This window comes from Canis lupus, chromosome 6, assembly GCF_048164855.1.
Source record: "Canis lupus baileyi chromosome 6, mCanLup2.hap1, whole genome shotgun sequence".
NCBI lineage: Eukaryota > Metazoa > Chordata > Mammalia > Carnivora > Canidae > Canis > Canis lupus.
Window position 1 is genome coordinate 18506445 of NC_132843.1, and position 25691 is coordinate 18532135.

Genomic DNA, 25691 nt, shown 5'->3' on the forward strand with positions numbered 1-25691 from the left:
TCAAACAATTATCATGGGTTTACTTAAATAGCTTAACTGACTAAGATTCTAACAAAAATCAATTTTACTTTTTCATTGCACCACCCCTGCCAATCCACTCAATAAATCCTTCTTCAAACTTGAGATTTTGAGAAAATAAGATGGTTTTTCTCATCACTCTCAGGTATTATTGAATAATGTCAATTTTAAGATAATAAAACACCCAATCCAGTCTAATTTCAAAACTCAAAATTCCAAGCAAATTTATAACATTACTCCTACCCCAACTCAGGTTTGATACAGGCCAAGGAGCCTGAATTAGGAGAGGGAGCATGGATGATTTGTCCCTGCCCCTACTTCTCATCTTGCTTTACTACTGGTTTCCCTTTCATTATGGTGTCTCTGAACTGGAGCAGTGGACAGGAAAGAGATTAGGGCAAGAATAGTCTTATCTTGAATTTGGTGTTAATGGATGCTTTTTGGATTCTCTGAAGACCGTTTTCCATCACTAGGGATCTACTGTCTCAGTTCACACAGATAGTGTTTCTTTTAGTGGCTGCTTATGATCCCCTAACCTCTGACTTCCAGTGGTTGCACATATATACCACATTCCCCCTAGAGAGTAATTTTGGCCTTTATGACATTCTGGTAAATATCTATCCCTTCTAATTTCTTCCAACTTACAGAAAACATCATAAAGCTTTGAAATGTTAGAAGCCTTATTTCTTTGCTTTGCCACCAGTAGGCTGCCTCAGCTAAACTTTTCCCTTCTTAGGTATTCTAAATCCCGCATCTCTCAAATTCCATGGTGACATACTTGTTATGCTCTTCAAATAGTTCTCTTGGACTCCTCACTTGGCTAGAAGTGAGGACAAGACATCTTCCCTCTCCTCCCTTACACTGATCACTCTCTCTCTCTAAAAAAGTCCTTACCACCAGCCTCTTTATGCTCTGGGTGAATTCAGGGCCCTTGACAGAATTCAGATATGAAATTCATAATAAAACTCCCTCAGCAAACTAGGAGTAGAAGGAAACTTCCTCAAACTGAAAAAAAAACATTTTTTAATGCTGCCGTTCTCATCATACTTTATGGAGCATAACTAAATACTTTCCTCTAAAATTAGAAACCAGGTAACATGTCTATTCTTGCTACTCTTATTCAACATAGTGCTAGAAGTCTAAGCTGGTGTAATAAGGCAAGAAATAAAAATAAAAATCATAATAAGAAAAGAAGAACTAAAATGGTCATTATTTGCAAACAACATAGAAAATCTCAAGGAAACTAACAAAACAAAACAAAAAACCCTAGAACCAAAAAGTAAGTATAACAGGGTTACATAAAAAAACCCATCATATTTCTCTATGTTAGGAATGAACAACTGGACAGTGAAACTGAAACAGTACATTTCCAATCACACCAAGAAAAATAAAACACTTAGGTACAAAAGTAACAAAACATGCACAGTATCTGTATGTTGAAACTTTAAAATTCTAATGAGAAAAATGAAAGGATATCCAAATAAATTGATAGAACGACTGTGTCGTGAATTGGAAGACTCAACAAATTGATCTGTTAAGTCTGATGAAAATTCCAGGAAATTCTTTTAAGACATAGACAAGCTGATTCTAAAATTCATATGGAAAGGCAAAGGAGCTAGAATACTCAAAACAATTGTGAAAAAGTAGAATAAAGTTGGAGGAATCACACCATCTGATTTGAGATGTGAAATAGAGCTACAGTAATAAAGACAGTGTGGTATCAGCAGAAGAATTAAAACAGAGCCACTGAATTGAGAATCAAGAAATAGAACCAAACAAGTACAGCCAATTAATTTTTGACAAAGATGCAAAAGCAATTCATTGAAAGAAGGATAATCTTTCCAACAAATGATTTTGGGCTATTTGGACAATCAGGCAGAAAGAGAAGGGGGAGAAAAAAATAACCTTGACCAAAGCCCCACACTATATTAAAATTCATTCAAAATGTTTCAAAGATTCAAATGTAAAGCATACAACTATAAAACGTTTATAAGAAAACAAAGAAAAAAAATGTTTGTGACCTAGGGTTCGGGACCAGTTTTTAAACACTAGAGATAAAATTTCTAATAGCTAAATAAATTAGACTTCATGAAAACTAAAAACTCTTGCTCTGTAAAATACTCCATTTAAAGAATGAAAAGACAAGGTATAAATTAGGAGAAACTATTTACAAATCACATATCTGACAAAGGACTCATATCCAGAATATATAAAGAACTCTATCAACTCAAATGTAAGAAAACAAACAATTCAATTATAAAATGGGCAGCATACTTAAACAAACACTTTGCCAATACAGATGGCAAATAAACACATGAAAAGATTTCAACATCATTAGCCATCAGGGAATTGCAAATTAAAACAACAATGAGATACCATTACACACCTATTAGAACAGCTAAAGTTTAAAAAAATATTGTCAGTACCAAATGGCAGCAATGAAGTAGAGAAACTATATCTTTCACATACTCTTGGTGAGGATGTAAAATGGTACAGCCACTCTGGAAATAGTCTCATAGCTTCTTGTAAATTTAAATGTAAATTTTTCACATGATCCAGCAATTACACTCTTAGATATTTATTCTAAAGAAATTAAAACTTCTGTTTATAGGAAAAAACCTATACACGAATATTTATTTGTAATAGACAAAACGTGGAAATGAGTCAATTGTCCTTTAATGGGTGAATGGATAAACAAAGTGTTCTGCATCCATACAATAAAACTCTACTCCGCAATAAAAAGGAACAGACTATTGATATATGTAATCACCTAGATGTATCTCAAGGCACTTATGTTAAGTGAAAAAAGCCAATCTCCAAGGGTTATATATTGTATGATTGCATTTATATAGTTATCTCGAAGAAATAAAGTGATAGGATGGAGAAGAGATCAGTGGTTGAAATTGGAGGAAGAACAGGACTTTTAAGAAGTAACATGAAGGAGTTTCTTTGTGCTCAACAAGATACATTTTCACAGAAATATACATTTTTAAGAGTTCATATAAAAACTTGTGAAATCTGAGGGCCCCTGGGTGGCTCAGTTGATAAAGCTTCTGCCTTCTGCTCAGGTCATGACCCCAGGGTCCTGGGATGGAGCCCCACATGGGGCTCTCTGTTCAGCAGGGAGTCGTCTTCTCCCTCTCTTCCTCTCCCCGGCTCATGCTTTCCCTCTCTTCTCTCTCTCTCTCTGAAATAAATAAATAAATATCTTAAAAGAAAGAAAACAAAACCTTGTGAAATCTCAATAACTTAGGCTTATACTTGAATTAATAGTACTGTACCAATGACAGTTTCCTAGTGTTGACAATATACTATGCTTACATAAGATATTATCATTGGGGGTGTCTGGGTAAAGTATATACGGAACTCTCTATTTTTATAATTTCTTATGAATCTTTGAATCTTAAACTATTTCAAAGTAAAAAGTCAAACAGATACACACATATATGGCAGTGTCCCTTCCTTATTGTAATGACTCCACTTTGCCAATAGAATTAAGCCCACACTACTCAGCATAATTTTCACACTCTTCAGAATGTTTTCCAAGCCTCCATTCTCATTCTATCTTCTACAGTTTCCCTTCTACTCCCCTCATACACCAAAATACCCTGTGTTTCTCACGCAGTCACATCATTGCAGATTGCTTTCCTTCTATTCCCCTGACAAACCCTTACCCACCTTGCACATACAGAAGGAGAATCCTCCTTCTCCTCTTCATTTTCTGGTGTCTTCCCTTTGAGAAGGAAAAGGCTCATGACATTCCACAGAAATGTTTGGGATGGCATTGCACCTTCCTCTTCATTCCTGACCTTCTCCTCCTCAAAGACAGAAGACATCTGCAGCAGCTCATCTGATGGAGAAAAGCCTGATGTCCACAAGGTGAACAGAGTGAGATAATATGGTATTTGTCTTTCTCTGACTGACTTATTTCACTTAGCATTATACTCTCTAGCTCCATCCATGTTGTTGCAAATGGCAAGATTTCATTCTTTTTATGGCTGAATAATATATAAACCATGTCTTCTTTATTCATTTATCAATCGAGGGACACTTGGGCTGCTTACATATCTTGGTTATTATAAGTAATGCTACTATAAACATAGGGGTGCATGTGTCCCTTTGAATAAGTGGTCTTGTATTCTTTGGGTAAATATCCAGCAGTACAAAAGCTGGATCATAAGGTAGTTCTATTTCTAGTTTTTTTTAAGATTTTATTTATTTATTCATGAGAGACACAGAGAAATAGAGAGAGACGCAGAAACACAGGCAGAGGGAGAAGTAGGCTCCATGCAGGGAGCCTGACATGGGACTTGATCCTCGGTCTCCAGGATCAGGCCCCGGGCTGAAGGCGGCACTAAACCGCTGAGCCACTCGGGCTGCCCTATTTTTAGTTTTTTGAGGAATCTCCATAGCTTTCCATAATGGCTGCACCAGTTTGCATTCCCACCAAAAGGGCAAGAGGGCTCCTTTTTCTTCATATCCTCACCAATGGCACAATTTTTTGTGTGCAAAACCCCAACAGTCAGAACCTCAGAATGAAAGAGATGTGAATGGTAGCATTTGATCTTCAAGCAAGACCTTAAAACTCTAGTCGAAACCCAACTCAACTGTTCTCTCCTTTTTGAAGCCTTCCCAACTTTGACAGGCACTCCATCACCCTGTCCTTCATGTCCCCAGTGCTCTTGGATTATAGCACATGATGTAATAATGCACCGGTGATGATATTCACTGAACTGTGAACTCAAGAGTGGTATCCCCTCGGTTTCTTTCAGCTTTGAATTTATAGCAAATAAAAGGGAGTATAGCATATAGATACCTAAAAAGGCACCCATCTAATTTTCAGAAGAGCAAACACAGGACATTAGGAAAGGGGCCCTGAAGCCAAGAATTATTTGCTGCAAAATGCCTCTGAGACAAGTCTGTATATGTAAGAAGAGAGGAGGAAAGACCTCTGAGCATATTCAAGATGGTAGGTATATCTTAAAGGAACAGAACCTGGTGTTAATCAAACATGAAGTCAGGAGGGGGAAAAATGGGGGGAAAAAAGGTTCTCTGATAGATAGCTGCTGAATACAGCCAGAGGCAGCTGAATTGGACCATAAAGCAGTAGCATTTGTCCCTGGAAAACTCCTTCAGTGAGCATGTAGAAGAGGGCATTCAGTCTCATTATCCAGCAGGGTCTCTTTTTTTCCTACCTAACTTCCCTCTTTCTCTGTGTCCAGCTATTCTGTTTCATTGTATTCTGGAATTTGGTCCTACCCACTACATATTATGCACACAAAACTATAAAGCAGTAGATAAGGCATCACCAATGGTGCAGAGGGTGAATTCAAGTCCAGCTGCTCTGTTTCTACCAGCAGCAAGCAGACCTGTCTTCAGTAGGACAGCCAAAACGCATACATTTTCCAATATGCCACGAAGATTTCTTTGGAATCAAGCAGTTCGCTATGTTGAAATTGGGTATGTGGGTTTTTTTTTCTAGAAACATTCTAGCCAGCTAACATTGAATTTATGACTTTGCAGAATTCCCTGAGAATAGGTGAAGTGAAAAATCGTACCCATGTTGTCAACAAATTCCAAGAATAACGTTCCTGTCTATCCATCCATACAAGGAAGTTTACATGCCATAAACATATGGATGAAAACAGTAATTCACTAGCATCACAAGAAGGTGGTTTTTTTAAAGTGTGGGAAAAATACAGTAAATTTTCAAGCCTACTAAAAAAAGGTAGGATATAATCTTCCTGCCCCATAATTTCGCATCTTATTCCTCACTCATTGTAAAATATATTTGGAACATCTAACGTAAAGTGTACCTGCTTTGGGATTGTATGCAAGCAAAAAACTGTTAGTCCCATAAGAAGAGAGTAAACTTTATCATATATTCATTTTAGTACAAGAGACATATTACATATGCATAAATTTTATTATTCTTGCATGCTGCATGGCTGTTTACTTTTCTCATCGTGGGTGCTCATTGTTATGCATGGCTTTGTACACAATTTTTTTTCAAAAAAAGCATTTTTTTTGAGAAGCAAGCTTTCACATAACTTTATCTTTTAGCTGAGTATGTATGTGATAAGAAATTGTAACTCGACAGACCACCCTGGTATAATCAGAGATTATCTCTTTTACCTGAGCCTTCTCACATAATATTCACCGCTGAAAGATCTTGTTCTAAAATTTTCAAAGAATTTCATGCTAATAATTTCTGTGCCTGCACATCTGAAGAATTGGACTTGTATCAAAATTGTTCTGGAGAATATAACTCAAAGATCGGCAAACATCTTAAAAATTAATCATGCTAACTTTATATTTTAAATAAATCCTTATATTGTTCCTAAACCAGAGCCATTAAAATGGTGGGCAGCCAATAAATATTATTTGTGGTTAATAACCATACACATATTCGCTGATCCCCACTGCGCTGAGCTCTGGAAGGTAGGTGTAGCAATTATTTTTTGACCCTGCTTTGGAGAAGAAACTGAAGAGGAGGAACTCTTACTGAAGTTATCACCCTAAGAGTTACGGGTAGATTCTGGAATGAGATGAGGGATGCATCATTCCCAAGACACACTGCACCCCAGTCTTCCCTGCTCCTCCGCTGGCTGGGGAAATAACAGCTATTTAACGATATTAAGTAAAATAATAATGATGCATTTTATTTACAAGGCACTTATCCTCCATTGGCATGCAAGGTGTCTGCCTGGAAGCACAGCAGTGAAACAATTAAACTTTATTGAGCTGTCTGATGTCATCCCCGTGTGGATGTTGGCATATTGTAAGACCTCGCTCAGGGTTTTTTTGTATAAGACTTGCATTTTCAGTATAACTACCCTTGATTCTTTGTGTATCTCTAATTTCTTTCCATAACATCAATAAAAGAGAATATTGAGGGGAGAAAGGTCTCTTCCAAACAGGGGGTCTGACTCTCGGCTGTGATTTGCTTGGCAATTGGAGATTTTGTGTACAGTCTCTTACAGCAAAAGGTGAGAAATGCAGAAGCAATGGCTTTTAGAAAAACACAGAGAGCAGCAGGAAGCCCTCTCTGCCCAATTACAAGGTGATCCCAGTTCATTTTTACGGTTTGTTTCTTCTTTTTTTTTTTTATCACATATGTTTCCAAACACAGTCTTGATGTCCTGTGGGGCTGCTTTTGTAAAAAGCCATAGCCTCTGATTTAAGGAGCTTCAAAAATAGCTCTCCGTTTCTTCAGTCTGAAAGAGAGCAGTCAAGTAACAGCACATTTATTCTCTTTGAAAAATAGAAAGATGTCAAAAGCAAAGTTCATGGCAAAATTAGGCTGATTTGTTTTGTGCTTCTGTGATTCTGGCTGTGGAAGTAAACAGGGGGAAAAAACACAGGGGTTTGTTTAATAAGCAAAAAACACTATTAAAATGAATTCTGTGCTTAAAAACTTACCCTTGAAGGAAGAATCATCAATTATACAAGCTTTGGGAAAGGGGAAAAAAAACAAAGCTTGATATCCACAGTCAGACATTTTCCCCTAGTCAGCATACAATTCAGGCATCATGTTCAGAAAAAGGACAACCTCATTACTTTGATACAAATGATCAGTGGTTCTCAGAGATTCTCTGTGTTGGTTGTGACAGATGCTAAGCAGTAATCCTGCCATTAAAACTTCCACAATAAAAGCAGCTTTGGCTGGTAGTAACAAAAGGATGGCTCCAATTTGGAAAACTTTCAGGAGATGCCCAGATGAGATTCTCCAACAAGTGCCACCCAGGAAGAGGCCATTGAAGTTCTAATTGAGACAGCAGCCATAGCACTGACTTCACTCTCCTTGCACAGCACAATTTGACACTCTGAAGTCCAGTGGTGACAATTCTGCTGCCCCAACCTTGCATATTTCTTAGGATGGAGTATCAACTAATTTACAGGGTCCTGCATCACCATCACCTTCTATTTTTCTGGATTTGTATACATAGGGTCTGGAGCAAGCGCTAGATCTAGTTGTCTTTTTTTTTTTTTTAAGATTTTATTTTATTATTTATTTGAGAGAGAGTGAGAGTGAGAGAGATCACAGAAGGAGAGGGAGAGGGAGAAGCAGACTCACTACTGAGCCTAGAGCCGAATGTGGAGCTTGATCCCAGGACCCTAAGACCATGACCTGAGCCAAAGGCAGATACTTAACCAATTGAACCACTCAGATGCCCCTAGACCTAGTTTTAATCTCCAAGAAAGTAAATGTGTGATTTCTTCTTCCAGAGCTCACAACTGATAGAAAGTTTCTCAACATTGGAAGTGACAAGAAGCCAAAATCAATTCTGGGAATTGGCTGGGAAACATCAGTCCCATTTCCAAGTAAAATATACTTTTATATTGAACTGGACTATTGTATACTGAAATGCTGAGGTTTGGCATTTCTTGTTGTTTGTTGGTTGATTTGTTGTGGTCATTCTTAATGAGACCCAATGGGAAAAGGGGCATACACAAAGCATACTGAATTTTCTAGGTTAGGTCTTTGTTCTAACATGGTGGTACAGTCATGTGAACCAAACAGCCTATTTGACCTTCTTTCTATTCCTATTTTTTTCCATTAATATTATGTTGGCCAAGATATCTGGGGGTGTGTGTGTGGAATATGCATTCTGCACCAACACAATGATTTTCCAGGAACACAAATCATTCCTGGAAGTGCTGATTGTATCTTCACTTTTCTCAAGCGCACTAAGCTCCCACATAGCACAAAGCCCTATAACACATGCTATTCCTTTTTCCTGGAACATTCTTCTGTCCTCAGCATGGTTCAATTAGCTTCTTTTCTTCCAGTGGATCCCAGCCTAGTAATCACTCTTTGATTGCCTTCTCTAATGGTTCTTTATCATATGCTCACTAAGCATGTACATCTTCTTGCTACTGCTTATCACAGGTATAATGTTATATTTTTTCATAAGTCATCTTTTGACTAATGTCTTAAACAGTCTCTATGACTGGAATATAATAAATGCATGTATGCTCTACACATGACCAATTTTCAGTCAACTATACAGAGGAAAAACGAATCAATAAATCTACAGATGATTTAAAGACTACTTCTAACTAAGGGTTTCAAGCCTCTTCCCATTTTATCTTGCATCAATGTACAAGTTAAAGAATAGAACATACCTAACTTTTTTGCATTTTCTTTCTCTCCTTGTTCCCAATTTCTTGAGTCCACTCTTTTTTTTAATATTTTATTTAAATTCACTTTTTTAATGAGACTGAAAAGGTCCCTAGCAGCAAAGAGTGGAGAGATAGGATCCTCAGACTTGGGCATCAGAAATGAATGCCAGTGGTTAGATCAAAGGTCAGCAGTGCAGTGTAATCAAAGATAACTCCCAAGATTTTAGACCATGGCTTTTTGAAAGCATAAAGTAAAAGGAAATTTAGTACTTTTTTCCCTATCTCTGCCTTTCCTCTTTAGATAAGATAGGTAATCTAGAGCCTTTTCATTTATTTTCTTGACATATAGATAAATAGACAAGATGATAGAAAATATATAGTCTGAAGGATAGGTTGTCCCAAATTGTTGCATACTTTATGTTCTTTTGTCCAAGTATAGCTGATGTTGCATAAATTTTCAAATATTGTGGCCATGGCCTCTAATAGCTACTACTCTCTCTCTTTTAGCTTGACTGATCCATTTCATTTTACCATTGAATCCATCTTTAGACACACTGATGTCTGACATTCCCCCTGTCTACTCATCTGGGACCAACAAATTGCTTTCCTGAATATGCTTCTTGGTCCTACTGTTATGAGGCTGGAAACGGACAGAGAAACATTAGCCCACCAATGAGATGGGCAGGATCCCATAGACCACTCTGGTGGTCAATAAGGAACTTGTTCAGCTTCTCAAGGAGCTAAGATGATATTGGACCTGCTCTGAGATTGGAATTGCAAACCGCAAAGTACTGTAGAGGCTTACCAGAGCTCCAGGATGCAAAAGGTTTTCCATGAGAAGCAAACACATTCCATTTGTGGCTTTTGTGAGTTTTGCACTATCAAGAAATGTATTTTTAAAAAACCTTTTCTACAATGCTAGCAAAAGCCACAAATTCGATACCTTTGGTTTGCATGCAAAACGTGATGCCTGATTCAGGTTAGACTTTGTACTGCATTAGCTAATGTAATAGAACTTCTTCCAAGAAGTTTCCAGGTCAACCAGTTTAAACTTCACATTTCAAAGACACTTTGAGACCTCAGCCAAACATTCACAAAGTAATGAATGGCCATGTAATTGTCAAATTTCAACCTTAAAATATTTAAATGTTGTATTGCCCCATCTCAACACTCCTGATAAGCCCTCATGAAAATTATGGGCTAAAATCAACATTGATTCCATTAGTGCGATAGAGGCAAGTTCGTATTATAAAAACAGGAAATAATTCAGGTTAGAATCATCTACTCAGCTGTGACATGATAAAAAGGCATACGGTACAGAGGATCTCCAAGAGAAAAATGGATTCCTGCAAATGGTGAAGGACTTTAAATTGGAGGTGGGTAGGGGAGGTAAGTTGTAAATCTCATTTTTAAGGGAACCTCAAATAGGCCTCACCGGCTGTTCTATGGCCCATATTACTGAAATCTCCATGGTTGCTGATTCTCAGTATTGTTCTCCTACAGTCAGTTTTCCTGTCTAAAAATTAGATTCAGCTGGATTTCCCAAGGCTATTCTTGCCTCTCTTCTATGGAGTTTGGTGCTGACATGGGCCAAATGACCGCAACATTCCACTCTGCACCATTTGGGGTGACTGCACTTATAGGGTAAGTAGAACCATTCCCATTATCTTGTATATAATCTGTGAAGTCTAAGTTGGATTATTTGGTATGAAAGGTTTAAGGTATTATCATTTTTAGTAGCACACCTTCATTGAGAAATGTGTAAGAAACATCTGAGAATTTATGGATCTTTCCCAATGACTTTGTTACTTGTGATTCTATGACTTAAAAAAAAAAATCTTCAAAAGAGTAATAGTAGAATTTTTCAAGTATCTCCTCTTTATCTCCCAACATATCATTAAGCTTTGGATTCACAGAAGCAAAATGGCCTTAGATGATGAAGATATAGATTATGGACTGAGGGCTACATAATTAAACATGTAAGATATCAAGGTAAAGTACCAGAATACATAAAGAGGATAATTTCTTTAGTCAGCAAATGGGCAATAACAGGAAAAGAATTTTTGTCTTGGGATAGTGAGCAGTTGTATAAACATATGATGCAAAGGCTTTTTCAAATAGACATAACATTGCCATATGTTCCATCTGAAAACTGCAGAGGGACTTGGGAAAATCAGAATGATTTAAGATCGCCTATACACATCTCTGCCACCATTTGGTTAGCTGAGCCCAAGCAGCTAAAAGTAAGGAGTGTAGTTAAATAGGGACACGTTGAGAGACCATAGTGTGCCCCAGAGATTTTTGTGTTAAGATAAAGAAAGCCATCAAGCATCACGGACAAACTGCTGCTTCCCTTAAGATATGGTAAAGTGTGTGCACTTCCTCTGGTTGCTCAATCTTACCAGAGCTCATGGAAGGATTTCCTCCAGATTCAGGTCAGAGACTGCTTAACATGGCAAGAGAGGTTTAAACGGTGGGGAACATATGGATTTGCCCTCTTCAGTACTTAGCTATGAGAAAGAGACAATGCTGCTAGGGTGTCAAAAGACCAGTAAAGTAAATAGATCCCTCTACATAAAGGAAAGGCAGCCTACAAAGCAAGCACAATGGAAACAATGGCACCTCAATGCCGAGTACAGGCTGTGCCTGCACAATATCAAATCAACCAATCGAAAGGGTGAAAAATACAACACACATAAATGTTTTGTCTATATAACCTAGCCAGTGTGTTTGCTTTCTTTTTGTAACTGCAGTGAACAATTGTTTTGGTATCGTGTAGGCACAGCCACCATGCAAATAATTGGCACCCAAAGATGAGTCATTGAATCAGTTGTATAGACCACCACTCTCCATTTCATTGACTAAGGGGGGAAAATGAGATTGATGTAGGAAGCACACCATATGACCAGCAGTGGCAGTCCGCTCCATAGAGCTGACTCCATTAATCTTAACAGGGTCCAATTAAATCCAGTAAGGTGAACCAGCAGTGATCCTTCTGAAAGTCGTTATTCCTTCATCCAGAGGATCAGATTTATTAATTCACAGATATTTTTATTGTCCAATCCCTTAATAAAGAGGATAGGTGGGAACTTTTCCTGGCCAGAATTAATCAGATTGCCCTTAAAATTTCAATTTAGCTGGTCATTACTTAAACATGCATTTCAATTTGCTTCTCTTACTGTCTATAGTCTTTTCACCAGAACGAAAACAAAGTTTGTATCATTTGAAACCACCCAACCATAAAAACATAAATAACTCTCGAGTGAATCAAAACCAAACGAAGCTGCTGAAATTTATGTCCCTGAAATATTCATTTGTATATGCATGCAAGTTCTTGTTTATTATTCATTCTGTATGGCATCTGATAGGCTCCCAATTCGAAGTCTCTCCTCAGTTATGGAAATCCTTAGAATGATTCCGTCCTGTGTGGACTCCCTCCTGCCCAGCTATCCCAGTTCTAGTTGTCCTGTGAGTCCTACTCAGCAAATGGTGAAACCTCTAAATCTTCACTTCATATCTCTGAAATTTCAAACTTCATGTCATTGGGCTACATTCACAGAGAAAACACCTCCTTTCACTTAAAATCATCGATTCATTCGTCAAGTGTACCTAGTATGCTATTCAATTCATTTAATGAATTTTTTATTTCAACAATCACCGTTTTCTTTGTTAAAAAATTGTAATAGCCAGATCTTGTTTCTTAAGTACTTCTTATAGTTTAATAATCTCCTGTTCATATATCATGTTTGCAAAAATTTCTTTATCCCTCTGATGATATCTTATATTCCTAAAATCATTTTTGGATTATTTATATTATTTCTCATCTTTCTGGAGTGATATTTCTATTTGTGATAGTAATAGTCTCTCTTTCATTGTGTTGGCCATCAACAAACAGTAGGTAATTCTTTGTTACCCAATCTTAGTTTAGGTTTCCTCAAAACAGACTTGAGAAAGTGGTGTAAAAAATTTATTTTAAAGGAACCCCAAGAAACACAAGCAAAGGAGCAAAGTGAGATAGATAAACAGAAAAAGCCAATGGGAAGGAATATTTGGAGGTTGCTCTGTTCACCCAGGACCTTTGAGAAATGCAAAGAATCTTTCTAGAATGGTTTGCTAAAGGACTTCCATCCTTCATTAGTTGAAGGCTGCCCTTGGGACTGTCGACTCCCTCATACTTTTGAACTGTGTTTGCCCATTGGCCAAAAGGTTTTTCTTAGTTTGGGAGAAAGCCCTGGGCAGAAAGCAGAGAAGATATGCACTTAAGGTTGGATCTGCTCAATGTGCAGACATGCATGCAACAGTACAAGGCTGTATAAGGCTATTCATGGCTATTGCAGCTGAAAATAGAGGCAGCCAAAAGGATCTCAAGGCTATGGCAGCTGAAATTAGAAGCAGCTAAAAGGATCTCCTGCACTCTGTAGAAGAGTTTTCCAGAATGTATCCTGAGTTGTGATAATTCCTGACAGAGACTGACCTTTTTGCAGGAGTCACCTTTGAGCAGTGACATTAACCTAGCCTTTTATCATCAGCATCTGATTTGGCCTGGCAATGAGGGTAGCTCATCTACTGCCATCTTTTTAGGGTGCCTCTTTTTTTCTGGTTTACAGATAGTTCTCATTCTTATTTTTAGGAATAAATATTTTTTGAAATGTTTTCTATAATGTTTTCTAGGAGAGAAAGATTTCCACCTGTGCTCAGTCATCTGCCTAATGTGTAAATTAGACTCTTCTGTTATCTGTCTTAAAGCATCACTTGCAGGATCACCAAGATTCCCCTATTTTCCAGTAATTTTGGATTTAGAGATTACACCCACATTCACAACATCTATTTCTATCTGTTTCACCAATGTTGGCCTCCTCTCTGCTATCATCTCACTCAAATTCAAAATGATAATTATTGGAGGTGAAGCCCTGATCCTCTGAAAAAAACTCCAGAAGGACTGTTTCGGTCAGTCTGATTGAAATATTCCAAAACCAGTGCCCTAGAAAAGTTCATCACTAAATGTTCATCATTATATTCATTAAATATTTGATGTCATTACTCTCTTTCCATTACATAATTTTGCTTTGAATTATCATGTTGCATTAGTTTTCGAGAGCTGCCATAACAAAGTACCACAGACTAGGTGGCTTAAACAACAGAAATTTATTTTCTTGCAATTCTGGAGACTGGAAGTCTGAGGTCAGGATGGTGGCGGGATTAGTTTTTCCTGAGGATTCCCTCTTTGGTTTGCACCTTCTTGCTATATCCTTTCATGGTCTTACCTCTATATCTGTATGTGTCAAATCTCCTCTTTGTATAAGGACTCTAGTAACATTGGATTAGGGCTCACTCTAATTACCACATTTTAACTTAATCACTTCTTTAAAAATCCTATCTCAAAATACAATCACATTCTGAAGTTGTAAGAGGTAGATTTCATCCGAGGAATGGCAGGGGTTGAGGAGGGGACACAATTAGCCCAAAACACATGTCCATTAGGAATTCTTCAGATTCCCTTCAATATTGTTCAAATGGCATGAAACTATTTCAGTTCCCATGCACTTTAAATAGAAGAAGTTACCATTGCTACAGATTTTTAAATCATAGGTTTTTTTCTCCAATTTTTACTAGAAAAGTATTTCTGCCAATAATCTCTTTGTGCAGAAAGAACACAAAGCCATGTGATAAACCAACAAGACAAAATATTTAGGTCAAATCTAAATACAGCAAAACCTCCTTAATATGAGATAAGATTCTAAAACTTATGTGAGAAGATAAACTAAGTTATAGAATCTTTTTAATTTATTTTTAAACTTCTATGTAGATATTAAAAAAGCAATCAAACAGTTCAAAGCTATCTTGAATGTAAAGAAAGTCTTCCTCTCACCTTAATCCTAGTGCCCAGCTGTCCTTCCCAGAGGCAACGACTATTATCTGTTTCTTAATTATCACTCCAGAGATATTCTATGGGAATGCAAACATGTATATTAATGGATATTTTTTGCTTTGTACAGTTGAGGTATACTTTACATATATTTTGCATTGTGGCTTTTCCACTTAACAGTCTTCACAATTACTCCATATCACAAGTGCTTATTTATTTTCAAATGCCAAATAGTTTTTTGGTATATATGGGCTTACAAGTACAAAAAAATTTTTAGCCTTACCTACTGATGGCCATTTAGCTTGTTCCAGCCTTTTGCTGCAATCAATAAGGTTGTAATGAATAGCTTTCTTTATACAACTTTGCACAGAAGTGTGAGTACACTTGAAGGATAAATTTCCACCCACAGAACTACGGGTTCAAATGTTACATGTTTTTTTTAACTTTGAAAGACATTGAGAAATTTCCCTTCATAGGGTTTGCATCAATCTGGAATCTTACAGACAATGCATATGAATATTTGCTTCCTCACATCATGTTAATATAGATTATTATCAAATTTCCGAAATTACTTATCATTTAGTAGGTAAAATAGTGGGATATCATTATTTTTCTAATTTGTATTTCCCTAATTATGGGTGAGATTGAGAATCTTTTCCTGCACTTAAGAACATTTGGATTTGTTTTTTTGAAAAGGCATTGCTCACAGTCTTTTTCCATTTATCAACTGTTTATCTTTTGTTAATTACAGAATAAACTTTAAATAACCATGGGAGGCTACTCAATTATTTATTATTTCTAGGAACAGTATCAGATGAACAATGTGGATTTCTAAATCTGCTTAGGTCTCCTAAGTCTGCCTTGATAAATGAATAATAGGGAATAATAGAGGCATCATTAGATAATGAATCTCAGTTCTACCACGGTCTAAAACATTTTAATAACCTGAATAGGTGAAGAGTTATACCATGTTCATTGATAGAATGATTTAACAGTAAAAGTGTCAGTACTCTCCAATTAATCTTGACATGCAATGTAATTCCAATAAAAATTCCCAGCAGAAATTTTTTTTAGGAACTCTACAAAATTATTTTAAAATGCTTGTAGAATAAAAAAAGTATCCAAATACCCAGGTCAATTTTGAGGAAAAGAAGGATCAATGAAAAAGGGAGCTTGCTCTATCATAAAAAGCTTTCATAAAAAATTAGTAAAAGAAAATTGATCAATGGAACATAAAAGTTCTCATGGAAAAAAGGGAAATTATATATTATTTAGAAAAAATATAGGGAAAACTCATACACTCTAGATAGAAAAATAGTCTTGAATTTCTACATATGCCCTATTCAAAATGGATGCCAAATAGAACAAAGATTTAAAGAAGAAAGGTAAAATTATAAAGTAATAGAAGAAAATGTACAGAACAAGCTTGAAACTTAGGGATAGGGAAGGACCTCTTAAAGTAGTTGCTCAAAGCATAAAACATTGAGATGTCTATAAAATAAAGAGCATCATAAACAAAGTTAATGAATAGTTGACAGGGAGAAGATATTTATAATCTCTAACACTAAGATCGGATTACTATTTAGGATACACTATGAACTCCTGGAAATTAATAAGAAAAGGATAGGAAACAGTAGAAAAATCAGCAAGGAACATTATCATGTGATTCACAGAAGGAAAAATCTAATTCAGGTTGTTGCAGGTCAGGTTTCTTGGAAGGCAGACTAAGTGATGAAAATTATAATGGAATAAGTTTATAAGGAGGTTCTGTCAGGATAAATACCTGTGGAGGAAAAAAGGAAGGATTGGGCAGAGACAGAAGTGGGCCTGGAATGCAACCTCAACAAATGACTCAGCCCATCTATCTTAGTCTGCTAGGGCTATCATAACAAATTACCACAAACTGGATGGCTTAAACAATGAAATTTCTTTTCTCATTGTTCTATATCTATGAGTCCCAGATAAAGGTCAGCAAGGTTGGTTTCTGGTGAGAACCCTCTTTTAGGCTTGTAGACAACTGCCTTCTTTTTGACTTCACATCACCTGGTCTTTGCTCTGAGATATGTGTGGAGAAAGAGTTATTTATCTCTACTCCTCTGCTTATAAGGCCAGGAGTCCTCTAGGATTAGGACTCCACCCTTATGGCTTCATTTAACCCTAATTTCCTCCTAAAATCCCTATCTCTAAATATAGTCACACTGAAGATAGGGGCTTCAACACAGGAATTTGGAAGGTGGAGGGCTAGGGCACAATTTAGTCCATAGGGCCACTTGATGAGAACTCCAGAGCTGGTATAGTGAGACAGATGCTATTGTCCAAAAATGCCTGCAATCTCCTATAACACATGTTCTCATGAGGTGACCATGATACTCCTCCCATGGTAAAGAAGGGTCTACATCCTGTCTCCTTGAACACTGATAAGCTTCTCAACTATATCAGTCAATAGAAAACAATGAATACATGGCTTCCAAAGCTAGGTCATGAAAGGAAATGTAGCTTCTAGATTGTTTGTTTTAATACTCATTCTTGAAGTATTTAGCTGCCATATAAGCAATCTGACTAGCTGGCGACCACCATGTTATGAGAAAGCTCCAACTAACCCATATGAAGAAAAAAACTGGCAAGGCCTGAGATTATACAAAAAGAGGGAGAGAGATGCTTAGCTAAACTCCAGCTGTTTTAGCCCTCTGGTTTTTCGGGGTTTTGTTTTGTTTGGTTTAGCTCTAGTCACTATCTGATGGAAATCATGTGAGAGATCCTAAGACTTCTGATCCCCTCCCAAATTCCTGAGCCACAGAAACCCTGCAGTGTGATTTGATATGATATCTATCTATTTGATAAATAACTAGAATAGATGGTGCTTCAGAATTGTCTTGAATTGGGACAAATAGACTAGAATTTATATTATATACATTATATTCCTACTTTTACCACTCATTGAATGAGGACTGTTCTTTGGGCAAGGTAACTCTCTTCAGCCAAGGGCAATTACCCAAACAAGTGCTGATTGCTGAAGGCTGTTGACCAGCAGAACTCTCAGGAACTTGGGGAAATAAGTCCTTCAGTCTTGAAGCAGGAACCAGATGGCATATTACAGCATCTTCTATGGTCCATCCCTTGTACCACTTAGATCCATTTCTTTTTATAAGCTCTGCATGCAGCAACTCCAGCATTCTGGTGGGCCTATTTTCCTGCAAGAAACATAAAAAAGGAAGATTAGTGCGATGACCCACAGCTCTACAGCTGCAACTTGTCTTAAAGCACCAAATGATTCTCATTTTTTCCCTTCTTTACTCTCTATTCTAGATTCCTTTCACTGTCAGAGCCTCTCCTAGTTTAGGTGACTTACCTGATGGGGAGACCCAGTCCCTCATTATTGATGGGTCTAAACAGTCTAAACTCCTGCTCAATTCTTTCTGTTGCAGCTATAAGTATTCATTTACATCATAATGGGGCAAAGTACCATAGACATACCTTCTGAATCCTAAAAAACTTCTTCCCTCCCTGGATTCTATACTAGATGCCCTACTTCCTGCTGAATCAGAGCCCTTTGGTCTGATGTGAGGTTATGTGGGATCCATGTAGAAAGATTAAACACTGTAAATCCTGACATAGTGGTGCTGGCATGGACTACAAGAGAAAAAGATTATGTGCCTATTCTAGTGAAATGAATTGATATCCTTTTCAGGGTGGAGAGGTTCAAGATACTCAACTTGACATCAAGTCATGCCTCAAGAGACAGGTCCAAATTGGGGGGTTCCAGTGTTGGTTTTTGTTGCTGGCAACTTAAACTTTCAGCAGTGACAGTAGCCAGATCAGCCTTAATGAGTAAGAGCCCAGACTATTGAGCCCATACATAGCTTCCATCCCTGTCACCATGGCTATTTCATTCGTGTGCCCATTGTGCCATCACTGTGATAGCCAATAACAGAGGCTAGTTCATATCCCTGGCCAAGTTATTGGGTCAACTTGATTGTTTGGTGCTTCCTCCATTTAGATGCTCTCTAGTGGGTGTTAGCATATTATAAGATTTTCACATTTCATGCTCATTCCCATATGTCAACTCACATGCCTCTACCCCAGATTGTGTTCCCAGTCCCCCAAGCATTCTCTTTCAGAGCAGGTCCCTGACAAACTGCCCAAGTCATTTGCCAATGCACATAGATCTATATATACTCGAACTTTGGGCCATTTCTCTTCCTAGGTAAAGAAGAAATACTAGATACATCACCTCAAATTAAGCCCATTAGGAAGATTTCCCCCCACAATTACATTTTAAAGCCATCCCTGATTGGGCTGTATTGGCCAATCTATTGCCACTTAACACAAATGTAGTACCTCAAAATAACATATTTTTCTCTCACATATCTAAAATTTGAGCAGAACTTGAGGGGACCAAGTGAAAAAGCTGAAATCTAGGGAACACAATCATGTGAAGTCTTTTAACTCACATGTCTGCAAGTTGATGTTGGGTATTGGCTGGGACCTCAGCTGCTAAAGCCACTGTAAGACCTATGCATCCTTTTTAATAAGGATATTTCACTTCCTCAAAGCCTAGTATCCAGGTTCATGAGCGAACCTCTCAAAAAGAAAACTCCAGGAAGAAAATATAGAACCTTTTATGCCTAGCCTTGGAAATCACTCAGCATCACTTCCACCTTACTCTATTGGTTAGAACAGAGTTACTAAGGCCAGCCTATATTCAAGATGAGGAGAATTGGACTCTGTCTTTTGATAGGGTCAAAATATAGAGTCATAAAATGTTAAAGAATTTTCAGACATATTTTTAAACCACCACAGTTTACAAATATACTAAGCCAATCCATCTGTGAACCAAGCTTAGCTTTTTTCTTCCATTGTCAGCTGTTCATGAGAGACCTCTCATTCGTCCATGAATGTGATCTAAGAGAGAGGTACTAGTATAACAGTGCAGATGACATGACAGTCTCGAGCACCTGCTTGTGCAACTTACTTTGCCTTCTGGTTCTACTTGGGCTGGATCCCAGATGTATCATTTCCATCTTACAATGGATAGCTGCTAGGCTTGTCCAACTTTATGGCTTGGTAGGTCTGACAAAAACCTATCTCATAATAGGAAGTTCTAGCCATATGGTCACTTGATTATACATTGTCAGGTGTTCCATCTCTACCAGGGCCCAGCAGCTGGCTAGGAGCTAATTTTTGAGTGGCACATAATTACTCACTATAGATGGCATGCCCTTGCTCCAGAACTCCAGGGCTTGCCATAAAATCCACTGAGTGTCTTTTCCCACATCAGGCACATCTAAAATTACAGGATAAGCCAAATTGTATATCCCAATTGGCAGGACTGCTAGCCTAGCATCCTGGACCTGCTACAGAGCTTTATTCTGTTCTGGGCCTCATACAATGCTGATAGTCTTTCATGTGGAAGACATTACCATCAAACCCAAAAAGAGACCACTGTACTTCTTTCTTTGTGATGAGAAGTATGAGACACAATAATTATCGCTGTTTTTGTTACTTTGGAATAGAAAATCCTGGTATGTGCCAGACCAATGCATTTCTGAAACTTCACTATGATGATTAGCCCCTGTATCTTCACAGCGTTCATCTCATATTCTCTTAAGCACATGTCTTAATGTGGTTTCCAATATACTTACTGTTTCTTGCTACATCTAGTCAAGTTAGCATAATGTCATTGATGTAATAGAAAAGTATGTTCTGCAGGATGTTCAGACAGAGCAGGTCTCTTCAGACTATATTATGACAAAGAGATGGCTATTAACATTTGTCTTTATAAACTGTAAATGGATACTACTTTTATTACAACAATCATGTCTGACTTGCTTCTGGTAGTTAAATGCAACTGTGTCTGTGTCTCTATCCAGGGTGTCTCATGCCTCTATTACTTTGAGATGCTATCATCCTTATTACTCTCAGTAAACCCAGTTCTAGGTATCTGTTTTTCCAATTAAATAGAGAGAATGCTATCAACCAAGAAATTTCAGGGTCTCATTCTTTCCCAATTTTTACCCTGGTATTGGCACCAGTAAACCTGTCTAGATTGAGGTTTAAAATATCTCTGGAGGTTCCCCTACTTTTATGTTTGAGTCTTGGGTCTGAACATTGGCTTTTCCTGCTTTCCAGCAGCCAAAAAGGCCTTCTTTTACATATTTAGCCTTTAATTGTTGATTAACTAATCTCGACTATTCACTACCTTTTTCTAAAGCACCAGTTTTCCCTGGCAATAGCCATCTAACTTAATTGTTCATATGATTATCATTTTCCCCTATATTTTTAAAATGCTGGCTGCGTTGCAACCACTAGTACATTTCTTTTCATTGGCCTACCCATTTTAGTTGATGAGTGATGAAAACTTCAACAGTATTACTGCTACCTTTTGCAGGATCAATCTAGCCCTAATCCACTACCACCAGTGGGGGGTACTTACTGCCAGCAGACCAGAGGTTAATCTAGCCCTAGAATCCTCTCTTAGTGTGTGCTTTCTCAAACCACCCCACTTTTGGCATGACTGTTGCAGATTGTGTTCCCAAGAAAGCAGATTCTGAAATGAATATTAGCATGAAGAAAATTTATTAGATAATGTTCTCAAGATCAACACATATGAAGGAAGGAAGGAGGCAGGATTGCAGAGAGGGAGAAAATGGGCTGCAATGCATTCTTAGCAAAATTTCACCCAATCTCATAGAGAACCTTTTAGGTAGGCTGATCCTTCTCAGTTGTCCCATGTTAGGATGAGAGGGCTAGGCCTGACTTCTAAATAAACCAGGTATTGGAAAGGGCACATGAACCTGGACAAGGCAGCTCTCTTTTCCCAAGGGTAATTTCTGGAGAGGGCTGACAGCTGACTGCCATCAGGTAAAAGCATTCCCAGCTGGAGGAATTAAGTCCATTCCTGAAGGAGGATCTGGGCAACACATCACATTACCCACTGCTTAAGGATAGAAAAAGATATACAGATTCATAATCACGTAAATATAAATTTAAACAATTAGCTACCTCTTATGGCCATCAGATTATCAGAGATGTGGGAAAACAGGAGCCTTTATATACTACATAGAGAATGTAAATGAGAATGAGAGATGAGGATATAAATAAGTACAAATATTCTGCACATAACTTGTCATTATTTAACAAAATTAAATAAACATATACCTTATGACTCAACAATCCCATAAAACATCCAACACTGGTCTATAAAGTTACATGAACAGGAATAATCATCACTGTGCTATTTGTGGTAATGGAAACTAGGAGTAAACTAGGTCAACATCACTAGAAAAATACATAAGCAAAATAGGGTGGTTTTAACATGTAAGAGTGAGTGTCTACAGCAAAGAGGGGCAGGGGAATGGGAACTATGTAAAGAAATAAAGCTGAAAAATAAGTAAAATAAAGAGAGGTCATGAATGAACCAATGATTAACTCAACCCTTGGCCCCTAAGGTCCATGTAATGAGCACATTAATGTAAATATATTAAACAATTTGGTGCAAATTTTCTTTTAGGTACATTTGAAGTTCAAAACCTAATAGGAAGGAAGTTAAGTTGGTTTGAAGAGTACTCCTAGAAAAATTCCCTCCAGTTCAAAAGATACCTTACAAAGTTTATGCTTAGAATGACACAGTTTCCTACCTACTTAGACACTTGCAGATACATCTAGTTCCTAGAATATAGTAAGTACTCTATAAATGTTGAGAGAATGAATAGTGAGTAAATACATAAATGAATCAATAAAGTAAGCAAGCCTATATTTGCACAAATAAATGAAGAAGAGGATGACAATGAGTGCAAGACTTAACCACATTCTGAAAAAAAAACCCAAAACAACCAACCCTGGAGCCCAAATATTTCAAAAGAACACAGAAGAGATAAATTGGGAATCTAGAGGAGGAAAACTTCTATGTGGTCATCCCAGCTTCACTGTTCATGAGATGGCACAGACCGGACACCAAAGCCGATTACAAAAGGTTATTATTTGCCTGTTCAACTTGCCTGTTCAACAGATTCTAATAGAGTCCTTCTTTCCCTCTAATAATTTTCTAGAAGGAGCAAAGGAATGTGAGCACCCCACTCTTCTTACCACCCATCCCAACAAGAAAAAGAGGAAGGCCTCCTTGCTACTTCATGACACACTTTGTCATGAGAATACAGGCTCCACTAGATTCTTTTCTAGTCTGTGCATCATCTTGAGGACAGTTACACCAAATCCCTCCCTTCCAATCTTTATGCCAACACACACCACTTATAGTGTCACCCTCCCCATTAATGAGCCCCACCCTTGACAGCTCTTAAAGATTGTCAACTGGAAAGAGCATATTAAAATCAACCAGCCAGCCTAACAAGAAATCAGCGGAAACTGAAAATAGAAATTGCTGTTCCCTTTTCAAGGACCAAGCCCAACAGGGATTCTCCTGAAAATTCCCAAGGGCTGCCCAGGGCAGTTTTTGGCCCCTCTTCTGATCTGATCTCTCTGCCCCTCCTAAGATACTGGCTGATCTCTAAGACAATTCATAATAGAAAAAATATTAGAACATCTTTTTACATTAATTTACCTCTTTTTTAAGTCTATATTTGTGGTTACTTTATATTTTACAGGCTATATAATCACCGTGGTAAAGATGTGTAACTTACAAAGCAATAAATAAACATACACCAGCAGAGCATGCTTAAATAATTTACTGATGGGGCAAGATTCTGAAGGCCTGCAACCCGTGTCCTTCGTCTCCAAGGTCTGGACAGAGTCCTGTCCTGTTCCTCCACCCAGTTGGCCAGGGACCATCAGACTTGTTCCTGCCAGCTCCATTCTTCAGCTTTTTTATTGTTTGTCTTTGTCTTGGTTCTAGACCAAATTCCTGTAAAGTCCTTCCTTTGCCTGGCACATGGCTGTTATTAAAGCTTTTATCTCTTTCCCAGACTGAAAGGCCTTTGGTTTTCAATATTCTTTCTGTGCCTTCAATGGATCTGCCAGGTCTCCCTCAGGGCTTGGCCTCTGATCTCCAGCTGTGGCCAGGCAGACAGGGGAGGAAGGCTTTGGGGAAGCACAGATCTGCCCTTACTTTCCTGTGCTCCCAGTAGCATCCCCCTTCACTCCCCATTCCCCATCTTATGGGTCCACTCAATGCTCCCAACATGCTGCCAGGAAACATACTATAATTACTTCTTGAAAGGAATGTCCCTTCCTCTATTCTAGAAGCTCTCTCCTTTCTGGATTTTATAGATGTGAACATCTTTATTATGATGTATCGTAGACCAGACACCACCTTGCCTTCTGCTAGGTTGCATAAATAGAATCTAACTAGGATATTGATGCACATACACAATAAGGGAGACTCTATTTCTAATAATTAAGAAGGAAAGGGAAAGAAAATCTAAATAACCTAAAGATCAATAAAAATCAAAACCAAGTATTAAAGATTGAATCAAAGTACTAAAAAATAAGTGCTGGTATGAGCAAGAAACTTGAGAGTCCGAACATGGTGCCTATCCCATAATAGGTTTTCGATAAATATTGATTATTCCTGATTGAACATTATTCATTCAAGGCAGAAAAAGTCTTTTCCTTTAATATTGCTTTTGACTGTGTTTTCATTAAAAAAAAGATCCATAAATGTGTCTCCTATGATTTTCTTATAATTAGACATGGAGTACATAACAAAATCAGATTTGTGTGAATTGAACACCACCCCACCTGAGCAGGGAAAGTTGAATTTTGGAAAGATCTAGAAGCACTCTGTCTGGGGCTTAGAAAGGTATTTCATTTATTTTCCAAACTGGGACACTCTTGAGAGTAAAAGGAGATACCATTAATAAATACAGTGAGACAACAGACATCAAGAGAATGTCCCAGACAAATTAGACATCACATGGTTATCATATGACCCACCAAACTGAAGATGACATTGATTTGAATCCAAACATATACAGTGATTGAGTTCTCATTACATTATTCATTATCACCCAATGAATTACATAACTCAGTACTTCCGGGTTAGTTAAGACCAAAAGGAAAGGAAAATCCTAAACTTGAATAAATTAAATCTGCCACAATGATTTGTTGACTTGTAATCAGAATTGCAGTCTAATAAATTTCTTTTTCTCTGAGTCAGTCGCATATTTCATTACCTGATTCTTTTTTTTTTTTTAAAAGATTTTATTTATTTATTCATGAGAGACACAGAGAGAAAGAGAGGCAGACACACAGGCAGAAGGAGAAGCAGGCTCCCTGCAGGGAGCCTTATGTGGGACTGGATCCTGGAACTCTAGGATCCTGGAACTCCAGGATCAGCCCCAGGGCTGAAGGCAGACGCCAAACCGCTGAGCCACCCGGGCTGCCCTCATTACCTGATTCTACTACTAAATGTTACAATTAATATTAGTTCTTACTTTCTTACTGTCTAAGAAGCTTTAGAAATGAATGGCCATTCACTACTTTGTAAACCAATGAATTTCTTCTATTTTCTGACACCAAATTCCAGCCTCTGCCCCACACTGGTCTCTCCCCTTCTCCACCTCTGGGTCCCATTATAGACAATTTTTCCTCCATCTCTTTCTTCTGTTCTCACATTATATGCCCTCTGGGAAGTCTAAGTGGCTCTCCCAGCCATCTAGTTATAAATGACACTTAAATCTTCACCTCCTGTCCAGATCTCATTTTTGTCCTGAGCTCCTAACCTATG

At 37.7% G+C, this 25691-nt stretch overlaps 1 long non-coding RNA gene across 3 annotated transcripts; it reads right to left on the reverse strand.

Annotated features, from left to right (window-relative positions):
* Positions 1-2962: 2962 nt before the first annotated feature.
* Positions 2963-18871, reverse strand: LOC140635082 (uncharacterized). Of its 3 annotated transcripts, none has more exons than XR_012032436.1 (4): positions 18724-18871; positions 18003-18201; positions 15014-15090; positions 2963-3205 (listed from the first exon to the last, which is right to left on the reverse strand). It is a non-coding gene; the product is annotated as an uncharacterized lncRNA (long non-coding RNA). The 3 variants fall into 3 exon arrangements; XR_012032437.1 differs by lacking the exon at positions 18724-18871 and adding an exon at positions 18360-18695; XR_012032438.1 differs by lacking the exon at positions 2963-3205 and adding an exon at positions 7075-7351.
* Positions 18872-25691: the final 6820 nt, after the last annotated feature.